This window comes from Schistocerca piceifrons, chromosome 2 (assembly GCF_021461385.2).
Source record: "Schistocerca piceifrons isolate TAMUIC-IGC-003096 chromosome 2, iqSchPice1.1, whole genome shotgun sequence".
Taxonomy (NCBI): Eukaryota; Metazoa; Arthropoda; class Insecta; order Orthoptera; family Acrididae; genus Schistocerca; species Schistocerca piceifrons.
In genome coordinates this window covers 330,528,404-330,543,675 of record NC_060139.1, presented here as the reverse complement: position 1 = coordinate 330,543,675, position 15,272 = coordinate 330,528,404, and the positions used below count along the sequence as shown (strand labels likewise).

Below are 15,272 nucleotides of genomic sequence, written 5' to 3'. Positions count from 1 at the left end.
CACCAAGTGCCTATCCGCTGCAGATCTTCCTGCATTTCGCTACAATTTTCTAATGCTGCAACTTCTCTGTATACTACAGCATCATCCGCGAAAAGCCGCATGGAACTTCCGACACTATCTACTAGGTCATTTATGTATATTGTGAAAAGCAATGGCCCCATAACATTCCCCTGTGGCACGCCAGAGGTTACTTTAACTTCTGTAGACGTCTCTCCATTGATAACAACATGCTGTGTTCTGTTTGCTAAAAACTCTTCAATCCAGCCACACAGCTGGTCTGATATTCTGATATTCCGTAGGCTCTTACTTTGTTTATCAGGCGACAGTGCGGAACTGCATCGAACGCCTTCCGGAAGTCAAGAAAAATAGCATCTACCTGGGAGCCTGCATCTAATATTTTCTGGGTCTCATGAACAAATAAGGCGAGTTGGGTCTCACACGATCGCTGTTTCCGGAATCCATGTTGATTCCTACATAGTAGATTCTGGGTTTCCAGAAATGACATGATACGCGAGCAAAAAACATGTTCTAAAATTCTACAAGAGATCGACGTAAGAGATATAGGTCTATAGTTTTGCGCATCTGCTCGACAACCCTTCTTGAAGACTGGGACTATCTGTGCTCTTTTCCAATCATTTGGAACCCTCCGTTCCTCTAGAGACTTGCGGTACACGGCTGTTAGAAGGGGGGCAAGTTCTTTCGCGTACTCTGTGTAGAATCGAATTGGTATCCCGTCAGGTCCAGTGGACTTTCCTCTATTGAGTGATTCCAGTTGCTTTTCTATTCCTTGGACACTTATTTCGATGTCAGCCATTATTTCGTTTGTGCGAGGATTTAGAGAAGGAACTGCAGTGCGGTCTTCCTCTGTGAAACAGCTTTGGAAAAAGGTGTTTAGTATTTCAGCTTTACGCGTGTCATCCTCTGTTTCAATGCCATCATCATCCCGTAGTGTCTGGATATGCTGTTTCGAGCCACTTACTGATTTAACGTAAGACCAGAACTTCCTAGGATTTTCTGTCAAGTCGGTACATAGAATTTCACTTTCGAATTCAATGAACGCTTCACGCATAGCCCTCCTTACGCTAACTTTGACATCGTTTAGCTTCTGTTTGTCTGAGAGGTTTTGGCTGCGTTTAAATTTGCAGTGAAGCTCTCTTTGCTTTCGCAGTAGTTTCCTAACTTTGTTGTTGTACCACGGTGGGTTTTTCCCGTCCCTCACAGTTTTACTCGGCACGTACCTGTCTAAAACGCATTTTACGATTGCCTTGAACTTTTTCCATAAACACTCAACATTGTCAGTGTCGGAACAGAAATTTTCGTTTTGATCTGTTAGGTAGTCTGAAATCTGCCTTCTATTACTCTTGCTAAACAGATAAACCTTCCTCCCTTTTTTTATATTCCTATTAACTTCCATATTCAGGGATGCTGCAACGGCCTTATGATCACTGATTCCCTGTTCTGTACATACAGAGTCGAAAAGTTCGGGTCTGTTTGTTATCAGTAGGTCCAAGATGTTATCTCCACGAGTCGGTTCTCTGTTTAATTGCTCGAGGTAATTTTCGGATAGTGCACTCAGTATAATGTCACTCGATGCTCTGTCCCTACCACCCGTCCTAAACATCTGAGTGTCCCAGTCTATATCTGGTAAATTGAAATCTCCACCTAAGACTATAACATGCTGAGAAAATTTATGTGAAATGTATTCCAAATTTTCTCTCAGTTGTTCTGCCACTAATGCTGCTGAGTCGGGAGGTCGGTAAAAGGAGCCAATTATTAATCTATTTCGGTTCTTTAGTGTAACCTCCACCCATAATAATTCATAGGAACTATCCACTTCTACTTCACTACAGGATAAACTACTACTAACAGCGACGAACACTCCACCACCGGTTGCATGCAATCTATCCTTTCTAAACACCGTCTGTACCTTTGTAAAAATTTCGGCAGAATTTATCTCTGGCTTAAGCCAGCTTTCTGTACCTATAACGATTTCAGCTTCGGTGCTTTCTATCAGCGCTTGAAGTTCCGGTACTTTACCAACGCAGCTTCGACAGTTGACAATTACAATACCGATTGCTGCTTGGTCCCCGCATGTCCTGACTTTGCCCCGCACCCGTTGAGGCTGTTGCCCTTTCTGTACTTGCCCAAGGCCATCTAACCTAAAAAACCGCCCAGCCCACGCCACACAACCCCTGCTACCCGTGTAGCCGCATGTTGCGTGTAGTGGACTCCTGACCTATCCAGCGGAACCCGAAACCCCACCACCCTATGGCGCAAGTCGAGGAATCTGCAGCCCACACGGTCGCAGAACCGTCTCAGCCTCTGATTCAGACCCTCCACTCGGCTCTGTACCAAAGGTCCGCAGTCAGTCCTGTCGACGATGCTGCAGATGGTGAGCTCTGCTTTCATCCCGCTAGCGAGACTGGTAGTCTTCACCAAATCAGATAGCCGCTGGAAGCCAGAGAGGATTTCCTCCGATCCATAGCGACACACATCATTGGTGCCGACATGAGCGACCACCTGCAGATGGGTGCACCCTGTACCCTTCATGGCATCCGGAAGGACCCTTTCCACATCTGGAATGACTCCCCCCGGTATGCACACGGAGTGCACATTGGTTTTCTTCCCCTCTCTTGCTGCCATTCAGTACCACAACAAGTAGTAATTAATTTATTGTTATTGGTTCATGCGTGACACTTTATTTCAGTATCAATTTAGCGCACCTAGGTGTTGTCTATGGCTGAAAATAATGAACAAAAAATAAATAAACAGCAAACAACTTCGATATTCAAATCAGATGTAACTCACATGTAGCATATTACAACATAATTTCGTTGTTACATCTACACGACTACATCTACAGGATTTATTTGCAATCCAGACTTATCTGCTTAGCAGAGGGTTCATCGAACCACCTTCGGACCATTTCTCTACCGTCGAACTCTTTAACAGCGTGCGGGAAAAAGGACCACTTAAATCTTTTCTAAAGAGCACTGAATTACATTATTACTGTGTGAGTTCCCGAGGAAATAATGTTTTGGCATTCAGAACACATGTTGGTGATTGAAATTTCGTGCAAAGATCTGGCGGCAACGGAATACGCTTTTGTTTTCATGAATGTCACCCCAACTCGCTTATCAAATCTGGGACTCTCTCTCCCCTATTTCGTGACATTGCAAATCGTGCTACCATTCCTTGGACGTTTTTGGCGTGCACCGTCAATCACGTCTGTCAAGCATCCCATACCGCGCGGGAAAACTATAGCAGTGGACGGACAAACGTAGTGTAGGCAGTGTTTTCACAGGGCCTGTTGCGTATTCTTAGCGTGCGGACAATAAAACGTTGTCTTTCGTTTGCCTTCCCCACAGAAGTATGTTTGCGATCGTTCCAGTTTAAGTTTTACTGGGTACTGGGATGAATAGACAGTATTTCGACTTGTGTTTTGTCATGTAACCGAAAGTTAATTATTGTTAATGGACGCAGCTTCTGTGTTTGATGTATTTCTCGTACACCACACGTAACTGTTTCAAAGTATTAAATTGTTTCTGATGTCACCAAGTTGCAATGGTCATCTAAACTTGCCGTTTTGAAACAAAGGAAAATATAGCGGAATATGGCAACTAAGAAGCGGCTATCCAAATAAACAAACATTTCCGGTTCAAGTCGTTGCAGTAGATCTACTACGCAGTTACATAAATTAGGAGCAAAGTCCATTAGTAGATCGTTATCAGGAAAACCAGCTCTCCTAATGCAAACTGCCACTACTAGAACGAAAGTTTCCAAACGTGTCAATGAGTAGTCGAGGAAAGTGGACGCATTCTCTCTACTGAATCGCAACGCACGCCACTTACGAGGGGACCCGCGAAGTGTCGTACCCCGATGTTGCTGAAGCTTCGGTCAGTGAAAGAGGGGACAAAAATAAGCGAACACGTGTCTCGGCTAATCTGCAAACACTCGACCGCTTCTGAGAAAACGACGGTCAATGTATGCTGTTGCTATAGTGTAGATACCTTTTAGCAGCTGAGCCACCGCTTCAATTGAATCCTTAGACGTTAAAAGGTCTGGTTTGCGGTTCTAATCTCGATGGAGGCAGATAGACTCCAGTAAAGCAATTTTAAGAAATTCTTGCGCCCCCAATACGTTTTGTTGCTACCTTTATTCTGTACCAGTGCCCTGTGGATGTCGATATGAAACTCTTGTAGAATTTAATACTTGTTCCTGCCTATTTTTTCCGGTTCAGTCAATAATTGAATTGACTTAAGTGTGACACTGATTTTTAGCTGAATTTCGTTATGAATCTTCATGCATTGCTAAATTTCGACACTTTCATGGTAGGGCAGCAACGGTAATCTACATCTACATACATACTCTGCAATCCACCATACGGTGCGTGGCGGAGGGTACCTCGTACCACAACTAGCATCTTCTCTCCCTGTTCCACTCCCAAACATAACGAGGGAAAAATGACTGCTTATATGCCTCTGTACGAGCCCTAATCTCTCTTATCTTATCTTTGTGGTCTTTCCGCGAAATGTAAGTTGGCGGCAGTAAAATTGTACTGCAGTCAGCCTCAGATGCTGGTTCTCTAAATTTCCTCAGTAGCGATTCACGATAAGAACGCCTCCTGTCTTCTAGAGACTCCCACCCGAGTTCCTGAAGCATTTCTGTAACACTCGCGTGATGATCAAACCTACCAGTAACAAATCTAGCAGCCCGCCTCTGAATTTCTTCTATGTCCTCCCTCAATCCGACCTGATAGGGATCCCAAAGGCTCGAACAGTACTCAAGAATATGTCGTATTAGTATTCAGTGATGTAAGTACTTTTTTCCCTGTTCCGTTTCGAAAAATTTTCAAACCCCCCTCTTATTCCTAGATCGTAAATAGATTTTGGACGAAAGGGGAGGGAGGGATGCAGGACGCAATCGGGTCGGATGAATTCAAGCAACCCACTGAAAAAATTTTTTAGAAGCGAACGTACTATAGAATGTACTGTCATACTCCTTTCGCTTTTCACAAACCCCTCCTCAACGTTCCGTATCGGAACTGCTTTACATAACTGAGTACCGTTCTGGACAACCAGATTGAGCGATATTTTGTCATTTGGACTACTAATGATAGAATATTGAGTAAACATATTAGGGAAATGCAACCATCGCCATTTGGGTGACATTTTTGTTGATCAACGTGATTTTTGGACGACCCAGACAAATCTAAGTGTATCTTTATGCACTTTTTTTTATTTAATGTTATTTCAAATGGCTCTGAGCACTATGGGACTTAACTTCTGAGGTCGTCAGTCCCATAGAACTTAGAACTACGTAAACCTAACTAACCTAAGAACATCACACACATCCATGCCCGAGGCACGATTCGAACCTGCGACCGTAGCGGTCACGCGGTTCTAGTCTGTAGCGCCTAGAACCGCCCGGCCACTCCGGCCGGCCTTTATGTTATTTGTAATGATATTTACAGCTCCATTGCCTTTGAAAACTGAAATATTGCAATCCCAAAGTTCTGTCAGCCTCCAAATGACTCCAGTGCTGCTATAGACAGACAGATAGATACAAAGGTAATTAAGGTCTTATAGCAGTGTATACACATTTTTAACTTACAGTAACGCTAGCGAGCGAATCAAAAAAGGTTTTCCTCATCTTTTTTCTTACAAACCTATCCATCATTAGAAACCGCTGTTGATGGTGTGAATGGAGCGGTCTACTGCCTGTCGAATCTCTGGAATTTTTCTGAAGCGAATGCCACGAAGTGGTTCATTTATCTTCAGAATCAAATCAAAGTCACAAGGACTTCAGTCCAGGGAGTATGGTGGATGGTACAGTCCTTCCCAGTCCCATCGACCGAACAGAGCAGCCACAGCTTGCGCTGTATGCGTCCACACATTGTCCTGCAAATGATGGATGGGTTGCGCGGAAAGTGTCGCCGCTTTTTTCGCAAAGCTGGTCGCAGGTGATGCTCCAAAAACGAACAGTAATACTTTGCATTGACGGAATGCCGTGGAGGAACGTAATGCGTTAGAATAACACCACCACAGTCGTACACGAGAATCACCATAACTTTACACCACTCCATTCGCACCACCAACAGGACAGGCTCTGCTAACGCTAAACTACGCCTTCCACATCGTTGGCAACGGGTTCCACATAACATTGGTGACTACTTTAAAGGAGAGTAACAGGTGCAAACATGTAACTCTTTTGTATCGGTTGTAAATAAATAGTTGCCACTATTTAAGTTCCAACCCTCGTATGTTAACTCATCCCACTAGAGATGCACTCTTAGATTACGGTTGGGTAAGACTGTGCATTTGTATTTTTTTACTGTGTTTGTATTTCAGTTTGAGTTGTAAATTTTGTAATTCGTGAAATTTCCTTCAGTATATCGCTAATCATTAATCGAACCTTTACCATACTTTGGATTCTCAACGGCGCTTTTCCTGTACGCATACCAGTCTTTGTGCTGGGAGAATCTGATCAGTAGAAGCACTCATATGGTTCAGAGGGTTACATGCCTCATATGGAAGAGAAGTTTCTGATGTTATGGATGCTTTCCAGAGTTTGATGTCCTCCAGCATTGAACTGTTGACTTGTTGTAATATGTGACAACCTCTTTACCACTTTACGTAAACGCTTTGTTACCGATGTCAGATTCTGAAGACGGCAGTTTTCCCCAAATCGAGGAGCACACATGGTGCGTAAAATGAACGGGAAGGGGGGAGGGGAGGAGGGGGCACGACCTCTCAAACGAAGCATCTCATGTTTGAGCACCCATGATGTTGCTGATATTACATGTCTTCCCTCGACTGTCAAGCGATGGCCAGAAGGAGGCCTCATGGCGTCCTAGTCATATGATGCGCCGAACTATCTACAAGCACGACTCATGCCCCGTCCTCACAGCTTTACTTCTGCCAGTACCTCGTCTCCTACCTTCCAAACTTTAGTAAAGCTGTGAGGACGGGGCGTGAGTCGTGCTTGGGTAGCTCAGTTGGTAGAGCACTTGCCCGCGAAAGGCAAAGGTCCCGAGTTCGAGTCTCGGCCCGGCACACAGTTTTAATCTGCCAGGAAGTTTCATATCAGCGCACACTCCGCTGCAGAGTGAAAATCTCATTCTGATTCACTGTCTTTCTGTAATCCATCCTCATGGGGATCTCGAACACTCAAAAGTGTCCTGCATGCGGTCTTCTTTATAGATGAGCTACAAGTTCCTATAATTCTCCCAATAAACGCATATCGATCATTTGCCTCCCCTGCAACCAACCTTATGCAGTCATTCCATTTCACATCGCCTTGCAACATTACGCCTAGACCTTTAATCGATGTGACAGTGGCAGGCAGCAGTAACACTATTTTAAAACGTTAAAGGACTGTCTTTTATAACGTAAATTAATGTATATTTTTAGATATTTAGGCAAGCTGCCATTCATCACAATAAATAGAAATTCTGCCCAAGCGACCCTGTATCCCACAGTCTCTTAAAGACGACAGACTCTCTCCCATATAGGCTATGGCACCATCAGAAAAACAGTAGCAAAAATTTGCTCACTTTGTCCCTCAGATCTTTTATGTATTTAAAGAACAAGAGCGGTCCTATTACATTTCCGTGGTGCTGTTACACTTCCGTTGGTGGCAACTTTCCCCAACTCACAACGCCAATGGCCCAGCACACGAGCAAAGTTGGACCTCATAGAGACGCATTCTGTAAACACACACGGGGTAGCCCAGCGGCTGTCCTAGCCCCGCTTACTAAAGCCGTCGGCACATGGACTGTGCTGTCGAACGTTAACGTTGAGCGTGCCAAGTTCAACGTGCTGCTGAACGCTCAGGAACGATGCGACTTGTGCATACGGTACGTGGGCCGCAACGTGGTATACGCGATCACAACGCACTCCAGCGGCTGTTGAGGGATGTTTCTAGTTCGTAAATCACACTGTTTACTCAACGGGCGCGCGTAAAATTCCCACGTTAGCTCCATTAAAACTCACATTTCCTCCTTCGTCCACGAAAAGGAAAATACCATGTCCAATCAATAAGGACACAGGCTTATAAAAGTGCCATTACAAATAGTGCGATACAAATTTGGAATACTTCTCCGCATAAGATAAACATTATTTCATCATTCCCACATTTTAGTAAAACCTGAAGGTCAGTCTTACTTGATCACTGTTCCTGCCCAGCAGCAGACTCTTTGCAACCTGTGAATTACGAAGCGTAAAAGAAAAAGGAGCAGAATATCTTTATACAAGTAGCGCAAGCTGTCCAGTAGATTAAGTCAATCGAACAAAGTCACCCCTCAAAAGAAAAGGTGAACTTATATTTACATAACATCAGATATTATAGAATATACTTATATTAAACTAATCATAAAGTATCAGAACCTAACAAAACGCGAATGCGACGAAAAAAATTTTGGAAGTATGCAGACGCGAAACACCGCCCCAATAAACAACTCATTCGAGTTCAGTGGCGCTACCCGTTACGCTGAACCATTAACAGATACTGAAGTGTACTAGCCATTACTCAAAACCTTAATCGTAGATATGTTGATAATTCAATACAATTATAACAAATTGTACCAAGAACAATACGTTTTGGGTGGATCTTCAGTGTGTCGCTGCCTTCAAGTAGCCTACTCTCATAATACGCAAGTTAGAATAATTCTTTTGCCACAAATATGATGTTTCTCATTATTGTATTGGAACGAATCACACAGTTAACAACGGGTTTTCCAGTCATTCTCAATTTGCTGGTGCTCAGAAACGGCAAATATACATATAGGCTTGAATGCCGATATGGCGCCTCACAACTCTGTACTGAAGCGAGACGGGGTGCGTGTGACGTAGGTGGCGTTGTGCCATCTCATTGGTCATCGCTCAGACGCACGCTAAGAATATTTGACATGCCCGAACGTGCTATTCCACGCTATGACGTCAGAAACTCGGCACGCTCAACGTTCGGATGCACGGTCCGCGTGCCGACGGCTTAAGGGACACCTTGCAAAGAGCCTGGTGGACAATGAGAAGCGTGCCTAAAACGGATGGAGCACAGACACAAAAGCGTCAAGAACGCACATGTGGAGGCGTATGAATCTTACGGCTCGCAGCAGCCATTTTTACCTGCCTTAGAAAGTGAGAATGTGTCGACAATTCCAGCGTCCCACAGGCCTGGGGATGGCGTATAGACAAAGCGCCAAAAATACGCGCAGGGAGGCGTGCGAAACTAAAGAAGTGCAGAAGTCAGCTTGTTAAAAAAATAATAATAATAGGAAAGATAATCCAGTTTGCTGGACAGTGGGGAGGTTGCTGATAAATCACAGTCGCCAGGAAATTCTTGGACAAAGTACAAGCGTGAGACTGTTCAGGCCTCACACAGAGACAGATGTTACAAAGAAATTTTGTGTAGCTACTTCCACAGCAACTTAGGAATGCAGAAAAACGTCGGAACAATTTACCATCAACACTGCGAACAACATTAACAGTGAAATCGTGAGAAAGTTTGCAATTCCCAAGTCGCATACCAGCCCACACAAGGTAGAGAATCTCCACCCTGCGGTGTCAGTCACTGGGCAGCGTTGCAAATTTAGTCTGCCAAGGACAACATCAAGAGAAGGAAAATTTAAAGGCATTGTTTAGCTTAGAGACGGATGAGAAATAAAGAAGACAGTTGGGGAGACAGTACGGAAACGAGAGGACATGGGGGCTCTTCCATTCATAGCCTAGATCTGCCTCCCAACACACCGCGATATTGCAGCTTCGACCACGTAACCCGCAACAAGCTGTCAAAGTGGAGACTGGACCATGCCCTCGCTGCAAACCGGGGAGCGCTGCCGACTCGCACTGCACAGCTACACTACTGGCCATTAAAATTGCTACGCTAAGAAGAAATGCAGATGATAAACAGGTATTCATTGGACAAATATATTATACTAGAACCGACATGTGATTACATTTTCACGCAATTTGGGTGCATAGATCCTGAGAAATTAGTACCCAGAACAACCACCTCTGGCCATAATAATGGCATTGATACGCCTGGGCATTGAGTCAAACAGAGCTTGGATGGCGTGTACAGGTACAGCTGCCCATGCAGCTTCAACACAATACTGAGGATCATCAAGAGTAGTGACTGGCGTATTGTGACGAGCCAGTTGGTCGGTCACCATTGACCAGACCTTTTCAATTGGTGAGAGTTCTGGAGAATGTGCTGGCCAGGGCAGCAGTCGAACATTTTCTATATCCAGAAAGGCCCGTACAGAACCTGCAACATGCGGTCGTGCATTATCCTGCTGAAATGTAGGATTTTGCAGGGATCGAATCAAGGGTAGATCCACGGGTCGTAACACATCTGAAATGTAACGTCCACTGTTCAACGTGCCGTCAATGCGAACAAGAGGTGACCGAGACGTGTAACCAATGGCACCCCATACCATCACGCCGGGTGACAGGCCAGTATGGCGATACACGCTTCCAATGTGTGTTCACCGCGATGTCACAAAACACGGATGCGACGATCATGGTGCTGTAAACAGAACCTCGATTCATCCGAAAAAATGATGTTTTGCCACTCGTGCACCCAGGTTCGTCGTCGAGTACACCATCGCAGGCACTCCTGTCTGTGATGTAGCGTCAAGGGTAACTGCAGCCACGGTCTCCGAGATGATAGTGAATGCTGCTGCAAACGTCGTCGAACTGTTCGTGCAGATGGTTGTTGTCTTGCAAACGCTCCCATATGTTGACTCAGGGATAGAAAAATGGCTGCACGATCCGTTACAGCCATGCGGATAAGATGCTTGTCATCTCGACTGCTAGTGATACGAGGCCGTTGGGATCTAGCACAGCGTTCCATATTAACCTCCTGAACCCACCGATTCCATATTCTGCTAACAGTCATTGGATCTGGACCAACGCGAGCAGCAATGTCATGATACGATAAACTGCATTCGCGATAGGCTACAATCCGACCTTTATCAAAGTCGGAAACGTGATGGTACGCATTTCTCCCCCTCACACAAGGCTTCACAACAGGCAACGCCGGTCAACTGCTGTTTGTGTATGAGAAATCGGTTCAAAACTTTCCTCATGTCAGCACGTTGTAGGTGTCGCCACCGGAGTCAACCTTGTGTGAATGCTCTGAAATGCTAATCATTTGCATATCACAGCATCTTCTCCCTGTCGGTTAAATTTCTCGTCTGTAGCACGTCATCTTCGTAGCGTAGCAATTTTAATGGCCAGTGGTGTAGAAGGTGACGCGCCGTTCCAAACCAGCACCTGCCGCTGTCATCACCACGTTACAAATGACTGTGAAGAAAGGTGAAACGATTCGTTGCCGCCTCATTTCCCTTAGTAAGCGAGTCGTGTCTAAGCCCAATCAAATCGGCCCTATGGTTTGTAATTTTTTTCTGTTTGCGTGTATAAGGGCCGTGCGGGGTAGCCGCGTGGTCTAGGGCACATTGCCACAGTTCGCGCGGCTTCCCCCGTCGGAGTTGGAGTCCTCCCTCGGGTGTGTGTGTGTGTGTGTGTGTGTGTGTGTGTTGTCCTCAGCGTAAGTTAGTTTAAGTTAGATTAAGTAGTGTGTAAGCCTAGGGACCGATGACCTCATCAGTTTGGTCCCATAGGAACTTACCATCAATTTCCAGTTTGTGTATAAGATAGTGAAATAAATTAAGTCATTTCAAATTTTATCCATCTACTCAATCTGTTCCATTCACTTACCATAATCTTTTAATTTCTGATTTCACTTATTAATGTCATTTGATTATTGGCTCCCAATACGGGGCAATGTAATTAGTAATCCGCACGTCATTTTATGCAAGAGAACAGAAGACTTCTCAATTCACTACATTTTTGGTCCCCAATGTGGACGATCCCATTATTCATCTACATGTCATTTTATGTCAGAGAGGAGAATTTTTCTCGATCACTAGAGTGCATTCCTGACAACAGCTTCGACTCCAATTACACTCGCTGCCCAGGACAACGTGTTGGCTACTGTACCAATCATCATAGTATCGGGGGCGCTCTTTGTCCAACATGGTAGCTACAGGGCAGTGTGCGATTTGCAGGGGGGGGGGGGCATGGGGGGGATTACCCCCCCTCTGCATCAGACCATCCCCTCCTCTGGTTTTAGTTTATGCATTCCAACATGGGATGTTTATTTCCCACGCACTGGAGTAAAATTTTACATATAATTTAAATTTGTGGAGCCGAACACTTAAAGTTTACTATTAATACTATTAATATATTTGCTTATTAATTTTGAAAAAGTGTTATGTAGTAGGTAAGCATTTCAAAACATTTAGAACTAAACGACAAGACGACGCATGCAACATTTCTGTAGCATGCCACAATGATGCAAGACGTCGCCCCAGCGTAAACGAGGCTTTAGAGCCAGGTCTGTATTGTATGGTGGATGTGATGTGTTGCGTACGAAACTAAAACCTGCAATCAGATCCAAACGTCGTGGAAAACTGTGAAGAGGTGTCATCCTGCAGCAAGAAACGCTCGCCCACATTCTGCCAAACGGACAGCTGGCGCAATAAAGGAGTTGAGATTCGAGGTGCTGGAACATCCACCATACTGTCCAGACCTGGCTCCAAGCGATTTTCACATGTTTGGACCCTTAACGGAAGCACTACCGGGAAGAAGATTTGAAAGTGATGAAGACGTCATTGCTGCAGTGCAAAATTAGTTACAGATGCAACCGATAAACGTATTTTATGATGAAATAAAAAAACTCGTAAAACGTCGGGAAAACTGCATTGAAGTCCAGGGAGGTTACATAGAAAAATAACGCATGTTTTAGTTCTCTATCTTCAGAATAAGTACAGCTTTTCACAAATGTATACCTGTATGTAGATGATTTTGTAAATAAGCTTTACCTATAATGTACTTTTAAAGATATAACGAGGGATGGCTTTTCTGATAGTGCATACGCGTCAATAGTGAGTTTCGGCATTAACATCTATTTATAAATAACTGTTTAACCATGGGTAACGCCACGATCCAAGCTAGTAACATATATAATTATACTAACCCCATAAGACATCTCCCCCCCCCCCCCCACTGGTAAAAGCACAAATCGTACACTGCTACAGGGTGAATATTAACAAAAGTGACAAACTGCAGGGACTGATTCCTGACTGGAAAATGGAGGAAAGAAAATATGAACATGTGCCCGGAAATACTTCATTGTTCCCATAGATGGTGCTAACGAATGACATTTGCTTTGACCACGTGCCTTGTGTTCCTTGTGTGTTGCAGGCTGTATGATTGATGCGGCATATTGTAAGCAACAGAATGGTCTGGCATTCATATCAGGAACAGCCGAGAGGCAGAGCGACTACATCACACAACACTTCAAGCCATTTTTGGGCGTTTGTGTGACCATGGGGCCTTTCAGACAGATGAACGTGCAGGGGGCCAGCGGGCTGTGTGTACTCCAGATTTTGAGGACTGAGTTCTACAGGGTATTGAGACGAAACTTCTACAAGCTCCAAATCTGGTGTATGCACAGTCCACCGCTTACCTGCATGTTCCTCTGTCTGAAAGGCCCCATGATCACAAAAACGACCAAAATGGGCTTGAAATGTTGTGTGATGTGGTTGGTGCCTGTGAGGGCACACGTTTTGGTGTAGCCGTGGTGCCTCTCGACTGTTTCCAACTGCTTCACCGTACACAAACAGCGTCTCGGCTGGTTCCCGACACGAATACCGGACCATTCTGTTGCTTACAGTTTGCCGCATCAATCACAGAGCCTGCAACACAAAAGGAACACACGGCACGTGGTCAGAGTAACCGTTATTCATCAGCACCATTTACCATGACAACGATGCATTTCTGGACACATGTTCATCGGACCATTTTTCCTCCATTGCTGGGCCAGTACTCCTGAGATAGAGGATACGATGGAGGTTCGATTAGCCACACTCAGTTTCCAGAGTGAATTATTCGCTTTGGAATTTTCTCAGCTTTTGCACGTTCATTGCTAAAAATAAATATTGCCTATTTTTAACGCCATCTCAGTTCGAGCAACTACTCTTACTCTCACTGAGATGGTGTCAGTTCATCAGCACTTTAGTTGTTGGGTTGTTTTGGGGGAAGAGACCAAACTGCGAAGTCATAGGTCTTATCGGATTAGGGAAGGACGGGGTAGGAAGTCGGCCGTGCCCTTTCAAAGGAACCATCCCGGCATTTGCCTGGAGCGATTTAGGGAAATCACGGAAAACCTAAATCAGGATGGCCGGATGCGGGATTGAACCGTCGTCCTCCCGAATGCGAGTCCAGTGTGCTAGCCACTGTGCCACCTTGCTCGGTAGCACTTTAGTGTCATCTCCAAGACATTTGTTACATCATTTCTGATAGCACTATATCCTTATAGGATAATAGCTTTATATTATTTTCTAACATCTTAGTAAAAAATTTGGAAATAGGAAATTTCTGGGCAAAAAATTTTGAATATTTTCTTTGGCTGTAAGGGAGTACATTCTAACAGACCCCAGATATTTGCAGAAATAAGTGTGAAATTAGATGAAACGAATGTTAATTCCAAGGAAAAAAATTTGATCCTACTATTATAATGATGATCTGCAGTGATCTTCCGCCACCATCCCTTCCCAACCTGGTTCTTTCTCTCTGCTGCTTCCAAGGGACCTGTTGATCACAGATTTTGATGAGTCTTAAAAAGCCGTCCTCTTACGGGGAGTGAAAACACATGTGGACGAGGTGCTGGTGACGTCATAGCGTGGAATTCCACTTTCCATTACACTGCCGATAGTGAAATAAAGAATCTGGCGTGTCATATTTTTACCTCGTGGAAAGGAATTAGGTCAGTAAGAAGTGACGTCGTTTTTACGTCACAGGTCGCCATATTTTATGGCATTAAACGTTGTATTTGGTGGATAAAGTACGTGATATGAAAATAAGCTCTTTCAAAGCATCAGCAGATTGAGGATATCTCGAAATCGGATATGTAATATAATGACAGGAAACTACATATCGGTAGGTAAAGGCTTCCTGTAGTTGGTTTTAGTGTTATAACCTGTATGTTACGAAAGTGTACCATTTCAGTGCTATGGCACAATGATAGCCTATCACAAGGGCGTCTTTTTGGTACAATTTGCATATTAAATAATAACGTTCGTAAATAGAGTCTGAGTGTATACCATATGCGGAGGCGTGGGTGCCATGTCGAAGCCATAGCGCAGTTAGTAGGTGCTGTGAGCTGTGAACAGAAGGGTAGCAGATTCACGTTCTCCTCCAAATTTT

The 15,272-nt window shown here is 44.4% G+C and overlaps 1 protein-coding gene and 1 non-coding gene across 2 annotated transcripts in view; both read left to right on the top strand.

Moving 5' to 3' along the window:
* LOC124776591 (probable imidazolonepropionase) overlaps positions 1-15,272 on the top strand; it is a 182,962-nt gene that overhangs the window by 108,857 nt on the left and 58,833 nt on the right. The window lies entirely within an intron of this gene.
* On the top strand, positions 6,982-7,056 carry Trnas-cga. The gene has a single exon. It is a non-coding gene; the product is annotated as a tRNA-Ser (tRNA).